This window comes from Zalophus californianus, chromosome 6 (genome assembly GCF_009762305.2).
Source record: "Zalophus californianus isolate mZalCal1 chromosome 6, mZalCal1.pri.v2, whole genome shotgun sequence".
In the NCBI taxonomy this organism is placed as follows: Eukaryota; Metazoa; Chordata; class Mammalia; order Carnivora; family Otariidae; genus Zalophus; species Zalophus californianus.
Window position 1 is genome coordinate 111,911,043 of NC_045600.1, and position 16,038 is coordinate 111,927,080.

The 16,038-nt window shown below is 39.2% G+C and overlaps 1 protein-coding gene across 6 annotated transcripts in view; it reads left to right on the top strand.

Moving 5' to 3' along the window:
* BBS4 (Bardet-Biedl syndrome 4) overlaps positions 1-16,038 on the top strand; it is a 58,717-nt gene that overhangs the window by 18,866 nt on the left and 23,813 nt on the right. The window lies entirely within an intron of this gene.

Consider the following 16,038-nt stretch of genomic DNA (forward strand, 5'->3'; position numbering starts at 1 on the left):
CAGGCGCCCCTAGCATAATGTTTTAAAGGTTCATCTATGCTGCAACATGTATACAGAATTCATTCTTTTTTAAGGCTGAATGATATTCCACTGTATGTGTATCTCACATTTTGTTTATCCACTCGTCTGTTAATGGACACAGACAGGTGGTTTCCAACTTCAGGCTGTTGTGAATAATGCTGCAGTGAACATTGGTGCACAGATTTCTGTTTGAGATGCTTTCATTCCTTTTGGGTGTATATCTAGGAATGGAATTCCTGGATCGTACGGTAATTCTATATTTAGTTTTTTGAGGAAATGCCAAACTGTCTTCTACAGCAGCTGCATGTGCAAAGGCTCCAATTTCTTCACATCCTGCCAACACTGTTATTTTCTGCTGCTGCTTTTTTTTTTTTTTAAATAGCTATCCTAGTAGGTGTGAAGTGGTATCTCATTGTGGTTGCCATTTACATTTCCATAACGATATTGGGCATCTCTTCTCATGTTCTTATTGGCCATTTGTATATGTTCTTTGTAGAACTGTCTTATTTTCAAATGCTTTACCCATTTCTACATTGGGTTGTCTTTTTGTTGAGGTTAGGGCTATTTTAATAGTGATTAATTCATGTCTTTTTTTTTTTTCCCCTCTATGAGATGTATGCTTCAGTTATTTCAGGATTTTATTTAAAAATTTGATTCTGAGAACCTTATACAGTACCATTTAGTTTAAAAAAGCCAACGTTCTTTTCTCTCTCTAGTCTGAAAAGAAAGACTTTGAGAATCTAGTCTTGATTTAATTTTGGAAGTAAAGTTTTAGCTAAGCATTATCCTCTTTTTCCTCATGTCTTAATAAGTATCATGTAGAACTAGAGTAATGAGTAAGTTATTTATATTTAAAAATTATCAAGGCACCCTTGTATGCAGAGAAATACTCAAGTGTGAATTGACATAATACTTTTGAGTAAAAGTTTGTCAGTAAGTATCAGGAACTGTAAAAGTTCATATTTAACTTAGTACTTCCTGTTCTAAGAATCTATCCTAATAAAGTATCCTCAACACATGTATGATTTTTCTTTTTTTTTAAAAGATTTTATTATTTATTTGACAGAGAGACACAGCAAGAGAAGGAACACAAACACAGGGAGTGGGAGAGGGAGAAGCAGGCTTCCCGCTGAGCAGGGAGCCCGATGCGGGGCTCAATCCCAGGACTCTGGGATCATGACCTGAGCCGAGGGCAGACGCTTAACGACTGAGCCACCCAGGCGCCCCTGATTTTTTTCTTAAGCAAAGATATTCATTACAGAATTATTTATTTATTTATTTATTTATTTATTTATTTATTCATGAGTGAGAGAGAGAGAGGCAGAGGGAGAAGCAGGCTCCCAAGGAGCAGGGAGCCCGATGCGGGACTCGATCCCAGGACTCTGGGATCATGACCTGAGCCGAAGGCAGACGCCTAACCATCTGAGCCACTCAGGAGCCCTCATTACAGAATTATTGATAGTAGTGATTTATTGTAAACAATCTACAAATTCAGGAATAAAACAAGGCTAAGTGATCATTCATGCAAATAAATACTAAGTAGCTATTTAAAATAATGTTTATTATTATATTTTTTTAAGATTTTACCCATTTATTAGAGAGAGAGTGTGCACAAGCAGGGGGAGTGGCAGGCAGAGGGAGAAGCAGGCTCCCTGAATGCGGGACTTGATCCCAGGACCCTGGGATCATGACCTGAGCCGAAGGCAGACGCCTAACTGACTGAGCCGCCCAGGCATCCCTAATGTTTATTTTTGAAAGCAGAATTTAAAATTGTCTACAGATGAATATTTTTCTTAAAATGCACATATAAAAAGATTAGGAAGGAGTAGTGTGAACATGTGAGGTTTTAATTTTTTTTTGTTGTTCCTTTTGTATTTTCAGTAGTAAATAACAGAAAATCCAAATCCAAGTGGCTTAAATAATAAGGAATTTTTTCGGTTAATATAAGTGGAAGTCCAGAATTAGAATGGGTTCTAGCATTGGTCAAGCAATTCAATGATAAATAAAGCCTTAAGTTCTTTCTGCCCTTCCACTCTGCTATGCAGTGCCTGCTTTTTCCTGAAATAAAGCTGCTAGTAGCATTTGGCATCCATTTGTCCAATGCCAGAGATATGGTCTGGCGTCCCATGGTTTTCTCTTAGAAATAAGAAAGGCCTTTATTCCCCCATAACCTCTTAGGAATACTCTTATTATTAGATCAGATTGATAGGCCTGCCAGTCACGGGTAAGGGAGATAGGATTACCATTAATTAGTTTAATTTCATCAGCTGATAGGGAGTGAATTTTGAGGAGTCAGGGTAATTAATCATTGCTGGTTGCAGAGCACAGACAGATCAGTACGTGGCATATGGATACACAAATGAGGATCCACAGGAGGCTGTCAGACTGTTCGCCCCCTGGCACAGTGTTATTTTAGGAATCACTAGCCCTGAGCTTGCTTCTGTTTCTGTCATCGTCTGCGTCATCTGTTTTTCTCTTTGTGTTTATTTTGACTCTTTGCTTGTTGTGCTGCTACTGGATTACTTCTCTTTTGCTTTCCTTTGCCTTTTATGATAAAAACATCTTAAATAGTGTAAATATCTGAATCACACATTTTATATTGTACAGGTTTGTAAAATGGTTGACTCTGAAGAATAGAATATCAGAAAATAGTTTGTTTCGTGTAAAACTTGGTTTAATATTTTTTTTAAAAGATTTTATTTATTTATTTGACAGAGAGAGACACAGCGAGAGAGGCAACCAAGCAGGGGGAGTGGGAGAGGGAGAAGCAGGCTTCCCGCCAAGCGGGGAGCCCGATGTGGGGCTCGATCCCAGGACCTGGGATCATGACCCAAGCCGAAGGCAGATGCTTAACGACTGAGCCACCCAGGCGACCCTAAAACTTGGTTTAATATTACTCAGTAATTTCTCTTGAATTCTGCTGTCAAATTGGGCTTCAAGTTAAGATGGTGCAGTAAACTCAAGTTTTGGTCACTCCTGCTCCAGATACAGAGCAATAAAGAATAAAATGTGAGTAGAAAAAATACACACAGCCAACCTGAAGGAAATTGTCTTTAGGCAAATAAACTATTATAGAAAAAGGAAAAGATAATGATTTTTATTTTATTTATTTTATTTTATTATTTATTTATTTATTTATTTTAAAGATTTTATTTATTTATTTGGCAGAGAGATACAGAGAGAGAACAAGTAGGCAGAGAGGCAGGCAGAGGGAGAGGGAGAAGCAGGTTCCCCGCCAAGCAGGGAGCCTGATGCGGGGCTCGATCCCAGGACCCTGGGACCATGACCTGAGCCGAAGGCAGCCGCTTAACCGACTGAGCCACTCAGGCGCCCCTATTTATTTTATTTTAAAATAAAATCAGAAAAATCAACATAAGTTCATCATAGAAATTTGGAAAATATAAGGAATATAGAGAAAACAGGATAAATATCAGCCTTAAGAATTAATGAACTTTAGTTGAAAAATTAAAAATTAAAGTAGTATTTTGAACAAAAACTTCACATTTTGCTGTGAAATCCTTGGGTGTCTTATTAACCTGTAGTTCAGATTTTCTCGACCTTGGCAGTGTTGATGTTTTGGGCATGATAATTCTTTATTGTGGTAGATTAACCTGTATGTTGTGGGATGCTAACAGCATCCCTAGCCTCTACCTAGTACAAGTTAGTAGCGCCCAGTTGTGACAACCAAACGTCTTCAGATATTGCCATATGTTTCGGGGGTCCAGAATTGTTCCTAGTTGAGAACCACTGCTCTGGTTAAACAGTATGACACTTAGAAGTAGAAGGCAGGAAGCTGATAAATTTAACATGAATTCACACAGAAGTTGGATTAGCAAGCAGAAAGACTTCATCTGAATGAGGAATAGTTGAGGGCATTTTGACTGAGAATCTCAGAGTCTGGATTTGGATGCTATCCCCCAACCACACCCCACCCCTCAGCCTGAGAGGCTCATAATCCTCACTTGACTCTGGTCTTGAGGATGGTGAGTGCCACCTGTGGAAGGGGTAAATGACTTTCTACTTGGGATTTTTGTGCAAATATATCTGGACTTTTTCACAAACTAGGAACTTATTTGGATTTGTTTACCAGAATTACTTGATGGTTCTGAGAAAATAATATTCTACACGAGGCTACTTAAGTCCTCTTATTTTTCCCTATGGTATGACCTCAGGTGACTTTCTTCTGGCTTTCAGTTTAGGACCCTATCCATCATTGAGGTAAGTGAATTGATTTACTTCATGGATATATTTATTTTCTTTAAGGAGTGTCCATTGGAGGCCTTTTCCATTTGGGGGTGGCTATAGCCCCGGATGAGTTTTGTCTACAACCTGAGACAATATATTTACTTGTGAGAAACTTGATCTCAGCTTGAGGTTTGCTTTCAGAGTATTTTTAATAGAAAACATTTTTTTACTGTGGCAAAATGTACGTTACATAAAATTTACCTCTTTAAACATTTTTAAATGTACAATTTAGTGGCATTAATTACATTCACTGTTTTGTACAACCATCACCGCTATCTTTTGTCACTACATACAAAAACTATATACCCATTAAATAATAACTCTCCATTTCTTCCTCACCTCTAACCCCTGATAACCTCTGTTCTACTTTGTTTCTCTGAATTTGCCTCTTTTAGTTATTTCATATAAGCAAAATCATATAGTATTTGCCTTTTTGTGTCTTGCTTATATTCCACTTAGCATAATGTTTTCAAGGTTCATCTGTGTTGTAGCATGTTGTATAGAATTCCATTCCCTTTTAAGGCTGAATAATATTCCATTGTATGTATATACCACATTTTGTTTATCAGTTTGTTGATGGACATTTGGGTTACTTCCATAGAGTTTCTTTTTAATTAAAAAAAATTTTTTTTTTTTTTTTTAATTTTAGGTAGGCTCCATGCCCAACTTGGGGCTTAAAATCACAACCCTGAGATTAAGAGTGACAGGCTCTACTATCTAGCCAGGTGTCCCTCCATAGAATTTTTTTTTTTTAAAGATATTATGTATTTATTTGAGAGAGAGAGAGAGAGAGCATGAGAGGGGGTTGGGTCAGAGGGAGAGGCAGACTCCCTGATGAGCAGGGAGCCTGATGCGGGACTCAATCCCGGGACTCCAGGATCATGACCTGAGCCGAAGGCAGTTGCTTAACCAACTGAGCCACCCAGGCGTCCTCTCCATAGAATATTTTTAATGTGTCAGTAATTCCTTTTTTTTTTTTAAGATTTATTTATTTATTTTAGAGCAGGGAGAGGGGCAGAGGAAGAGAGAATCCCAAGCAGACTCCCCACTGAGACCAGAGCCCGATGTGGGGCTTGATCCCATGACCCCGAGATCAGACCCCAGTCAAAACCAAGCCCAACCCACCGTGCCACCCAGGTGCCCCATAATGTGTCAGTATTAAAGAATTTAAAGGTTGTGGAGTTTGGGAATGTTATAGATATTCTGGAAATATGTCCTTTTCTATTCTGTGTATAACAGTTTCTTCTACAGACTATTATCTATATATTTGGTTCTCAGTAATGGTTTTATTTTATTTTATTTTTTTAAAGGTTTTATTTATTTATTTGAGAGAGAGAGAATGAGAGCACGAGAGGGAAGAGGGTCAGAGGGAGAAGCAGACTCCCTGCGGAGCAGGGAGCCCGATGCGGGACCGGAGCCCGATGTGGGACCCGATCCCGGGACTCCAGGATCATGACCTGAGCCGAAGGCAGTCACTTAACCAATTGAGCCACCCAGGCGCCCCTCAGTAATGATTTTATAGATAATATACTTCTGACTTCATTAATACCACTCCCTTTTCCTGTATTTCGGTTCTGTGTACACAGAATTGTAGTGTTAGAAGGTAATTTAACTGTTACCTAATTCAGTTTACAGTCCACATGAAATTGCTCTCACAGCATCTTGGATAAACAGTTATCTCACTTCACTGTTTCTGCTGTAATAGTGAATGACTTATATTGATTTGCTTTTTGAAGAGGTAATCTTAATTGTCTCCTTATCTTCAGCTCTATTTTCTTAGGCTATTGTAATCTGGCTTTTGCCCTACCACTCCACTGATTAAATTGAGCTGAGCATTGGCATGTTTTTTTATTGTGGTGAAATATACAGAACATAAAATTTATCATTTTAACCATTTTTAAGTGTACTGTTTTATGACATTAAGTACATTCACATTGTTCTGCCACTGTCACCACCATCCATCTCCAAACTTTTCCCATCTTCTCAAACTGAAACTTTGTACCCATGAAACAATAACTCCCCATTACTACCTCTCCCAGCACCTGGCAATCACCGTTCTACTTTTTCCTTTTTTTTCTTTTTTTCCAGTTTTATTGAGATATAACTGATATATTGTATTAATTTTAGGTGTACAACATGGTTTGATAGATGTGTATTTTGCAAAATGATTACCGCAGTAAGTTTAGTTAACATCTATCTCCTCATATAATTACAAAATTCCTGTGTGTGTGTGTGTGTGTGTGTGTGTGTGTGTGTGTGTGTGTGTGTGTGTGTGTGTGTGTGTGTGTGTGTGTGTGTGTGATGAGAACTTTTAAGATCTCTTAGCAACTTTCAGATATATGGTTACGGTATTGTTTACTTTAGTCACCATGCTGTACATTACATCCCAGAACTTACTTATCTTATAACTGGAAGTTTATACCTTTTGACTCCCCTCATACATTTGCCCACCCTCCACCCCCACCACTGGCAACCACCAATCTGTTCTCTATATCTGTGAGTTCGATTTTTTTTTCTTTTAGATTCCACATATCAGTGAGATCATACAGTTTGTCTTTCTCTATGACTTGACTTACCATAATGTTCTCAAGGTCCATCCATGTCACGAATGGCAGGATTTCCTTCTTTTTTTATGGCTGAATAATATTCCTCTGTGTGTGTGTGTGAGAGAGAGAGAGAGAGACATTTTCTTTATCCAACACTGTTCTACTTTCTGTCTCTATGAATTTGATCTGTCTAGGTATATGTCATATAAGTGGAATCATACAGTATTTGTCCTTTGTTTCTGGCTTATTATAGTTAGCAATAATGCAGTCTTCAGGGTTCATCCATGTTGTACATGTGTTGGAATTTAATTTCCTTTTTTTTTTTTAAAGATTTTATTTATTTGACACAGAGAGGGAACACAAGCAGGGGGTGTGGGAGAGGGAGAACCAGGTTCCCTGTGGGGCTCAATCCCAGGACCCTGGGATCATGACCTGAGCCGAAGGCAGACACCTAACGACTGAGCCACCCAGGCGCTCTGGAATTTAATTCCTCTTTAAGGCTTAATAATATTCCATTGTATGTATATACCACATTTTGTTTATCCATTCAGCATTGATTGACATTTGAGTTGATTCACCTTCTGGCTGTTGTCAGTAGCATTGCTGTGAACATTGGTGTACAAGTGTCTGTTTGAGTCCCTGTTTTCTTTTTCATTTTCTTTTTCTTTCTCTCTTTTTTTAGAGTCCACTTTTTTATTGAACATGTTATAAAAGAGGTTTAGAGGTTTAGTCAAATAGACCAAAGTGCATGTTATCAGACTCCTTAGGTTCTTCTTTTTATGCTTCACTTTCTTCTCCTCAGCTGAGGCTGCAGTGGTGAAAGGGGCAGGTCTACCACCCTTTCACTACAGATAAGGCTCTGTACATCGTGTGGACGATGGCCAGAGCCTTTGTACACAAGCATGGTCAGAGAGGTTCAGCATTTACTTTGGCTGTGTTAATGAGAGCGTTGATCTTAACCTCTGTAACCATCACCTCATCATTGTGCAGGAGGAGGGCCCAGGAGATACAGGTGAAGTGTTAGGCTGGCAGCTGCTAGCTATTAGCAGGATGAAGTGAGGGCTTTACCCCAACATGGCCTTAGCTTCCTTGGAAGTTCTAAGTACTTTACCAGCAAATGCAGAAACAGGCTCCCTGCTTTCATTTCTTTTGGGTATATACTCAGTAGTGGAATTGTGGGATCATATGGTAATTCTGTTTGATTTTTTCTTTTTTTGAGGAACAATGCTGACTTTTAATTAATTTGTTTATTTTTCTGATTTTATTTATTTATTCATGAAAGAGAGAGAGAGAGAGAGAGAGAAAGAGAGAGGCAGAGGGAGAAGCAGGCTCCCAAGGAACTGGGAGCCCGACGCGGGACTTGATCCCAGGACCCTGGGATCATGACCTGAGCCGAAGGCAGACGCTCAACCATCTGAGCCACCCAGGCGCCCGTGACTTTTAATTTAAATGGAAGTGCTAGTAAGATCTGTAGATCTTAAGTGCCACCCAACCTCCTCCCCTTTCTTTTTAAGAGAGAGAAAATGCATGCATGCGGGTGGGGTAGGGGGAGAGGAAGAGAATCTCAAGCGGGCTCCACAGGGGTGTGGAGCTTGCCTCAGGGCTCAGTCTCACAACCCTGAGATCATGACCTGAGTCGAAACCAAGAATTGGATGCTTAACTGACTGAGCCACCTGGGTGCCCCTTAAGTGCCCAACTCTTGAATTTTGACAAACATATATACTCATGTAATCATTAGTTAAACATCTTTATCACCCAGAAAGTTTCGTCATGCCCCTTTCCAGTCAGTCCTCACTTCAGTTCTCTAGGGGGAGCCACTCTGATTTCTGTCCCTATGAATTAATTTTGTCTGTGCTTGAAGTTCATACAGGGGGAATCCTATAATATGTACTGTTTAGCTTTAGGTATCTTTTCCTCAATGTTTTTGAGATTCATCCATGTTGCTATAATGTATCAGTTGTTTTTAATTTTTTTATTTTTTAAAAGTACTGTCTGATGTTCCATTGTATGACCTAATATACCTGAGTTTATCCATTCTCCTATTGATGAACATTTGTGTTGTTTCCAGTTTTTGACTGTTATGTAAAAGCTTCTGTGAACATTCATTTACATATCTTTTTGTGTGTGGGTGGCATGTGTTTTCATTTCTGGACAGTAAGTACCTAGGGAATGAAATTGCTGGGTCATATAGAAAGTGTATGTTTTAGCTTTATAAGAGACTGCCAAACTGGTTGCTATAAATTCTTTGGTACTGTCAGTCTTTTTCATATTAGACATGCTGGTAAATATAGTATCTTACTGTGACTTTAATTTGCCTTATCTTTACGACTGGTGATGTTGAACACTTTTTCATATACTTACTGGTCATTTCTTTTGTGAAGGAAATATTCAAGGCTTTTGCCTATTTTTAAATTGGATTATTGTTTTCTTGTTACTGATTTGTAAGAATTCTGTATTGGGGGTACAAGTTCTTTTGTCTCTTTTATGTATTATGATTTTTCCCTCCAGACTGATTCTTACCTATTCACTTTTTTTTTTTTAAAGATTTTATTTATTTATTTGACAGAGAGAGACACAGCGAGAGAGGGAACACAAGCAGGGGGAATGGGAGAGGCAGAAGCAGGCTTCCTGCTGAGCAGGGAGCCTGATGCGGGGCTTGATCCCAGTACCCTGGGATCATGACCTGAGCCAAAGGCAGACGCTTAACGACTGAGCCACCCAGACGTCCCAGTTTTTTTCATTTATGATTAATGCCTTTTATGTCTTGTCTAGAGAATTTTACCCTTAGTCGCAGACTGTGTTGTGTGCCCCCTCCTCTTCTGTACTGGTATTGTAGAAATTAATTCTTTTGGTGGAGGATATATTTAATTTGATTCCTGACACTTTTTTTTAAATCAATACATAGTATACATTAAACAAAAGTGCGTAAATCCTAATTGTATAGCCCAATAAATTTTCACAAGGTGAATGTATCCATATATCCATTTTGAATAAGATAAAGAACATCATCAGCATCCCCGAGGCCTCCCGCGTGCCCCCTACCAGTCATTAACTACTCCTTCTAAAGGTGGTTACTTACATCTAACTTAGATTATGTAGATCAGTTTTGCTGTGCTTTTGAACTTAATATAAACAGAATCATTTGGTATGTACTTAAAAAATATCTTTTTATATCTTTTTCATTTGTTATATAGTATTCCACTGTGAGGCTATACCCTAGTTTATTCAGTGTACTCTTTGTTTATTTTTAAGATCTTATTTATTTATGAGAGAGGGAGTGAGCGCACCAGCGGGGAAAGGGGCAGAGGGAGAGGGAGAAGCAGACTCCCTGATGAGCAGGGAGCCGGATGCGGGGCTTGATCACAGGACCCTGGGATCATGACCTGAGCTGAAGGCAGGTGCTTAACCGACTGAGCCACCCAGGTTCCCCTATTCAGTTTACTCTTGATGAACATTTGGGATACTTTAATTTTAAGGCATTATGCATAATGCCACCATGAAGTTATTTGGGTACACGCATGTACCTGAGTAGGATTGCTGGGTCACTGGGAAGGATAGTTTTAGGTTCAGTAGATACAAGCAAACAATTTCCAAATATGTTTAATCTCTTGTGTGTGCATGTACACATGTGCATTTGCCCCCGTGCTTATATAGGCATAGAAATTCCTAAAAAAAAGTCCTCTTCTGCTTTTCTTATCATAGAAAAACTTTTAAATCTTTTTTTTTTAAAGATTTTATTTATTTATTTGAGAGAGAGAATGAGATAGAGAGCATGAGAGGGGGGAGAGTCAGAGGGAGAAGCAGACTCCCCGCCGAGCAGGGAGCCCGATGTGGGACTCGATCCCGGGCCTCCAGGATCATGACCTGAGCCGAAGGCAGTTGCTTAATCAACTGAGCCACCCAGGCGCCCAAAACTTTTAAATCTTATTAATTTTGTGTTGCTAAGTTATATCTAGTTGACAGCACAAACACATTTTAAAATAGGAAAGTCTTTTATGATTGGGCAGAAGCTTGGTGTAGTTTAATGAGTAACTGTGGAGATTTGGATTATAGCTCTGCCTCATTCATTAATTAGCTGGTGAATGTGAGCAAATCATTTAGCCTCTGGAGTCTTAATTTCCTCATCTGCAATGTTGGAATAGTCCATGCGTTAGTTATAGGACTCACTAGTCTCATAGGACCATTCAGTGCACAAATAGCGGAGAAAAACACTTTGATAGATATATAAAATACATATAAATAAATTATATATTCTGTATACTTATAGAATATAAGTAATTCATATAAATATATAAATAATAAAAATTTATAAATACACATGGGAGGATACATACACACCCACACACCCCTAAAAAGGATAAATGTAATTGTTAAATTTTGATTTGAGGAAGTAAAATAGGATATATAGTAAAACCATAATTGATCTTTTTATATGACGTTTTCCTTTCTTCCTCATCTACTTTAAGCTCACAAGAAGCAAACAAGTTGGATAACAAATAATTTAAGAATAATAACTTTTTAAAAGCCAGCTTCTGCATTTATCGTGGGGTGGGTACTGACTTGGTCCAGTCTCCTCCTCCTCCTCCGTCATCATTTATGAACAGAGTTGATGTTTCTGCTGATCCTGGACCTGTTTGCTCCTAGATCCATTCCTCACCCTTCCCTTCTTTGCTGTGAAGAGCTGACCCTTGCAGGCTTCTTTCCTTACCAGGCCCCTGTGTCAGCAGTTTCTGTCTGGGTTAGCAAGTGGGAGGTACTGGAAGGAGATTGGAGGGCAGGAGGAAGAAGAACCCATGGTTTTCCTCTCTTTCTCTCTGCTTGGGGAAATTGGAGGAGTGGATGGTCTCTGGAAGCATCTCTTCTGTTGCTTCTGCCAGTCAGGCCATCTTTTTTTTAGTTTCTTCCTGGTAACTTCAGCCTTGGATACTGGCAGCAACACATTTCCTCCCCTTTTCCTTCCAGGTGGTAATGGCTTTTTGCTCCCACGCTAACCTCTGATTTGCCCCACCATTCCCTGTTGGGCATCTCATTTCTTTCGTCGCCTGTTCACTACATTGAAATCCCTCTGTTTTAAATTCTCAAGTGGTTTCCATGTTAGACCCTGACTGATACAAAGCTCAGATTGATAGTAATAAAAATGTCTTACATTTACATTCGTTTCAAGATTTGTCCTCTTTTTTTAAATTCCAGTATAGTTAACATACAGTGTTATATTAGTTTCAGGTGTATAATATAGTACAATATAGTGATTGAACAATTCCATATATTACTCAGTGCTCATCAAGGTAAGTGTACTCTTTAATCCCTTTACCTTCTTCCCCCATCCCCCTCCACCTCTCCTCTGGTACGGTCGGTTTGCTCTCTGTAGTTAAGAGTCTTTTTGGTTTGTCTTTTTTACCCCCTTTGTTTTGATTCTTAAATTCCTCATATGAGTGAAATCATATGGTATTTGTTTTTTTCTGAATGACTTATTTCACTTAGCATCATACTTTATAGATCCATCCATGTTGCTGCAAATGGCAAGAGTTCGTTGTTTTTTATGGCTGAGTAATATTCGATCATATATATGTGTGTGTGTATGTATACACACACACACACACACATACACATACACATACATACACATACACATACCACATCTTCATCCATTTATTGATGGACACTTGGGCTGCTTCCATAATTTGGTTATTTTAAATACTGCAATAGGGCGCCTGGGTGGCTCAGTCGTTAAGCGTCTGCCTTCGGCTCAGGTCATGATCCCAGGGTCCTGGGATCGAGCCCCGCATCGGGCTCCCTGCTTGGCGGGAGGCCTACTTCTCCCTCTCCCACTCCCACTGCTTGTGTTCCTGCTCTCGCTGTGTCTCTTTCTGTCAAATAAATAAATAAAATCTTAAAAAAAAAAACTGTTCTTATAAATACTGCAATAAACATAGGGGTGCATGTATCTTTTTGAATTAGTGTTTCTGTATTTCGCGGGGTAAATACCTAGTAGTGGAATTATTAGATCATATGGTAATTCTATTTTTAATTTTTTGAGGAATCTCCATACTGTCTTCCACAGTGGCTGCACGTTTGCATTCCTACCAACAGTGCACAAGGGTTCCTGTTTTTCCACATCTTCACCAACACTTGTTGCTTCTTGTGTTGTTGATTCTTACAGGTGTGAGGTGATAGCTCATTGTGGTTTTGATTTGCATTTACCTGATGATGAGTGAGGTTAAGCATCTTTTCATATATCTGTTAGCCATCTGTATGTCTTTGGAAAAATGTCTGTTCATGTCTTCTGCCCATTTTTAAATTGTGTTATTTTTGGGGTGTTGAGTTGTATAAGGTCTTTATGTATTTTGGATACTAACCCCTTACCAGATATGTCATTTACAAATATCTTCTCCCATTCAGTAGGTTGTCATGTCTTTTAGTTTTGTTGGTTTCCTTTGCTGTCCAGAAACTTTTTATTTTGGTATAGTCTCAGTAGTTTATTTTTACTTTTGTTTCCCTCGCCTCAGGAGATTTGTTGTATCTTTCAATGTCCCAAATAATATATGGAGGTAGAAAGGTGTTATAAGTCCTATTATAATAGGAGGAAATTAGCATTTATTGAATGGCCACTTTCAGATTTTTCATAATTTTCCACTGAAAATTATTTTTTAAAGATTTTGCTGGGGCGCCTGGGTGGCTCAGTTGGTTAAGCAACTGCCTTCGGCTCAGGTCATGATCCCGGAGTCCCGGGATCGAGTCCCACATCTGGCTCCCTGCTCATCAGGGAGTCTGCTTCTCCCTCTGACCCTACCCCCTCTTGTGCTCTCTCTCTCTCACTCTCTCTCAAATAAATAAAATTTAAAAAAATCTTAAAAAAAAAATAAAGATTTTGCTTATTTACTTGAGAGAGAGAGATCACAAGCAGTGGGGAGGGGTAGAGGGAAAAGCAGACAGGGAGCCTGGTGCGGGCTCAATACCGGGACCCTGGGGTCATGGCCTGAGCCGAAGGAAGAACCTTAATGGACTGAGCCAGCCAGGTGCCCTCCACTGAAAATTACTGAGGGAAAAATGGAGTCCCAGAGAAGTTAAATAATTTGGTGTAGGTCCCGAGAAGGCTGGTACTGAATCGGGATGGGAATTCTACATACAAAAACCATGTGCCATGTGCTCATCCTGGAAGAGATCCTTTACCAAAAAAGGCTTCATTTATAATATACTTACAAAAGTGTTAGTCATTTTAGAAAATTTTTCAACTGAAAATTCAAAGCACAATAATTTTCTGCTCAGCCTTCATATATCCAGGATGTATATTGCCTAGCATTAATCAAAGTGTAATATAAAATTTGAGTTAGGGCCATTACTAAGAGAATTTGGCACTTAGGGCAAATTACAAGGGAGAATTCTTGCAATTGTCATGTTTGTTTGGTTATGTAATTGTTACATAGAAGCGTGGTGCACACTTAGAGGGGGAAAGAGGAGAGATGTCACAAACGAGTAGAATGGGTCAGGAGAAGAGAAGGGCCAAGGGAGTATGGTTGTCAGGCTGCCAGCCTTTCACCTGTACCGCCTCGGTGATGGTGGAGGGGCAGTGTGGGGACTGGAGATACGGACGAGGTATTTGTACAACAGCTGAAAGGCATCACCTTGCTTCGTCTCATCAGCTGGCCACCTGATCTCTGTGGTAATAAGAGGCTCCTGAAGTGTAGCATCAGAGATGACCACCTTTCTCTGCTGTAAAATAGAGGAGGCTCTACTTTGCCTTTACTAATAGGCCTGTCTTTTTTTAGAGGATCTTTCGTGTAGGTAATTCTCATAATACTTGTGAAAGCATGTAAGAACCAGTACCCCTGTTTGTAGGGAATTGGAGTGAGCAATGATTTGGAATACAAGAAATTCAATTTACACATTTACAGGTAAATTCTAATTATAGACTCAAGATTTATAGACTCTAAGGCATCCAGAATTCCCTCATCTTTGAAAAATAAATAACAATACAGATAATAAAAACAACAGTAACAACAGCTACACTTCTAGGACTTACCATGTGCCAGAAATTGAACCTCTTTATATATATTGTCATTCAGTCCTCCCAACTCTGTGAGGGTATTTTATTCCTTGACTTTCCTATTTGAAAGTGTAACCCCTTACCCTGTACTCCTTGTCCCTCTTCTCTGCTTTGTCTCTGTAGAAAAATATCACTCATATATAACTTAATTTTATTATCATCTATCCCTTCTGCTAGCACTGTCTGACTTCCCCCCAGCCCTGTCCCTACCGATTTAAGGCAGGAGGTCAGTTTTGTTCACTTTTGTATCCTCAGTGCCTAGAACAGTACCTGGCACATAGTAGGTGCTCAGTGAATATTTGTTGAATGAGTAAGTCTCTATTTTAATTATACATTTCCCAAGATCATACAATAATAGGACAGTTATGGGGCATTGAAATGATTTCTAAAATCTTTGATGAAGCTAAAATTCTCTTAGCATTTAGATAAACTATATCTCCAGGAGTGTGAAATGACCTTTAAGTGCTTGGATTTGATGATGCCTTCCCTTCTTCTAATCCCTAGGTCTTCCTTTCATAAGCCTCTGGGCTCTTAAGCTGCCCTGCAAATTGAATATTTTTTCCTCCATTTTTCATCTAGGAAACAAAAAATTACTCATCTTTTATTGTGAGGTTTTTAATAGTAGCAAAACCCAGATTTGCATTTTATGAATTTCGTCTACAGCCTAAAGCTGTAGAAGCGGTGATACTTAGTGATATTTTAAACTCAAAGGTTTCACTGTCTCCTTCTCTTTCCCTTCAGAGGGTAGGTGACAGAGCGGTAGGCCCTACAAATGAGACTTGGCCCAAGATGACTCAGTAACCCACTAATCCCAGAACTACACTTACAATGTATTTCTTTACCCACTTTACATGCGTGCGGGTGTGCGTACTCACCCCTATACCCACACCCACCTCTAAGCTTAGTGATTTGTATGGCCTTTAATAGGAAATTTAATTCTGGAAGTGGTCAGGGAGAACCTGAATGGCTAAGATCTGATGACTGGTGGGGCTTGAGGAAAGAGAAGGAAGGAAACAAAAGTCATCAAAGAACCTCACATACGCCCTTGCTGACTAGAAGAAGGGTAGTCCCACTCAGAGAATGGTTTATTGGAAGATAGTCAATTGCTTAACATTTTACCTTTTTTTTTTCTTCCGTCTGGCATAGAAAACCATATCCATAGTTTCTCTCATAATTTTATC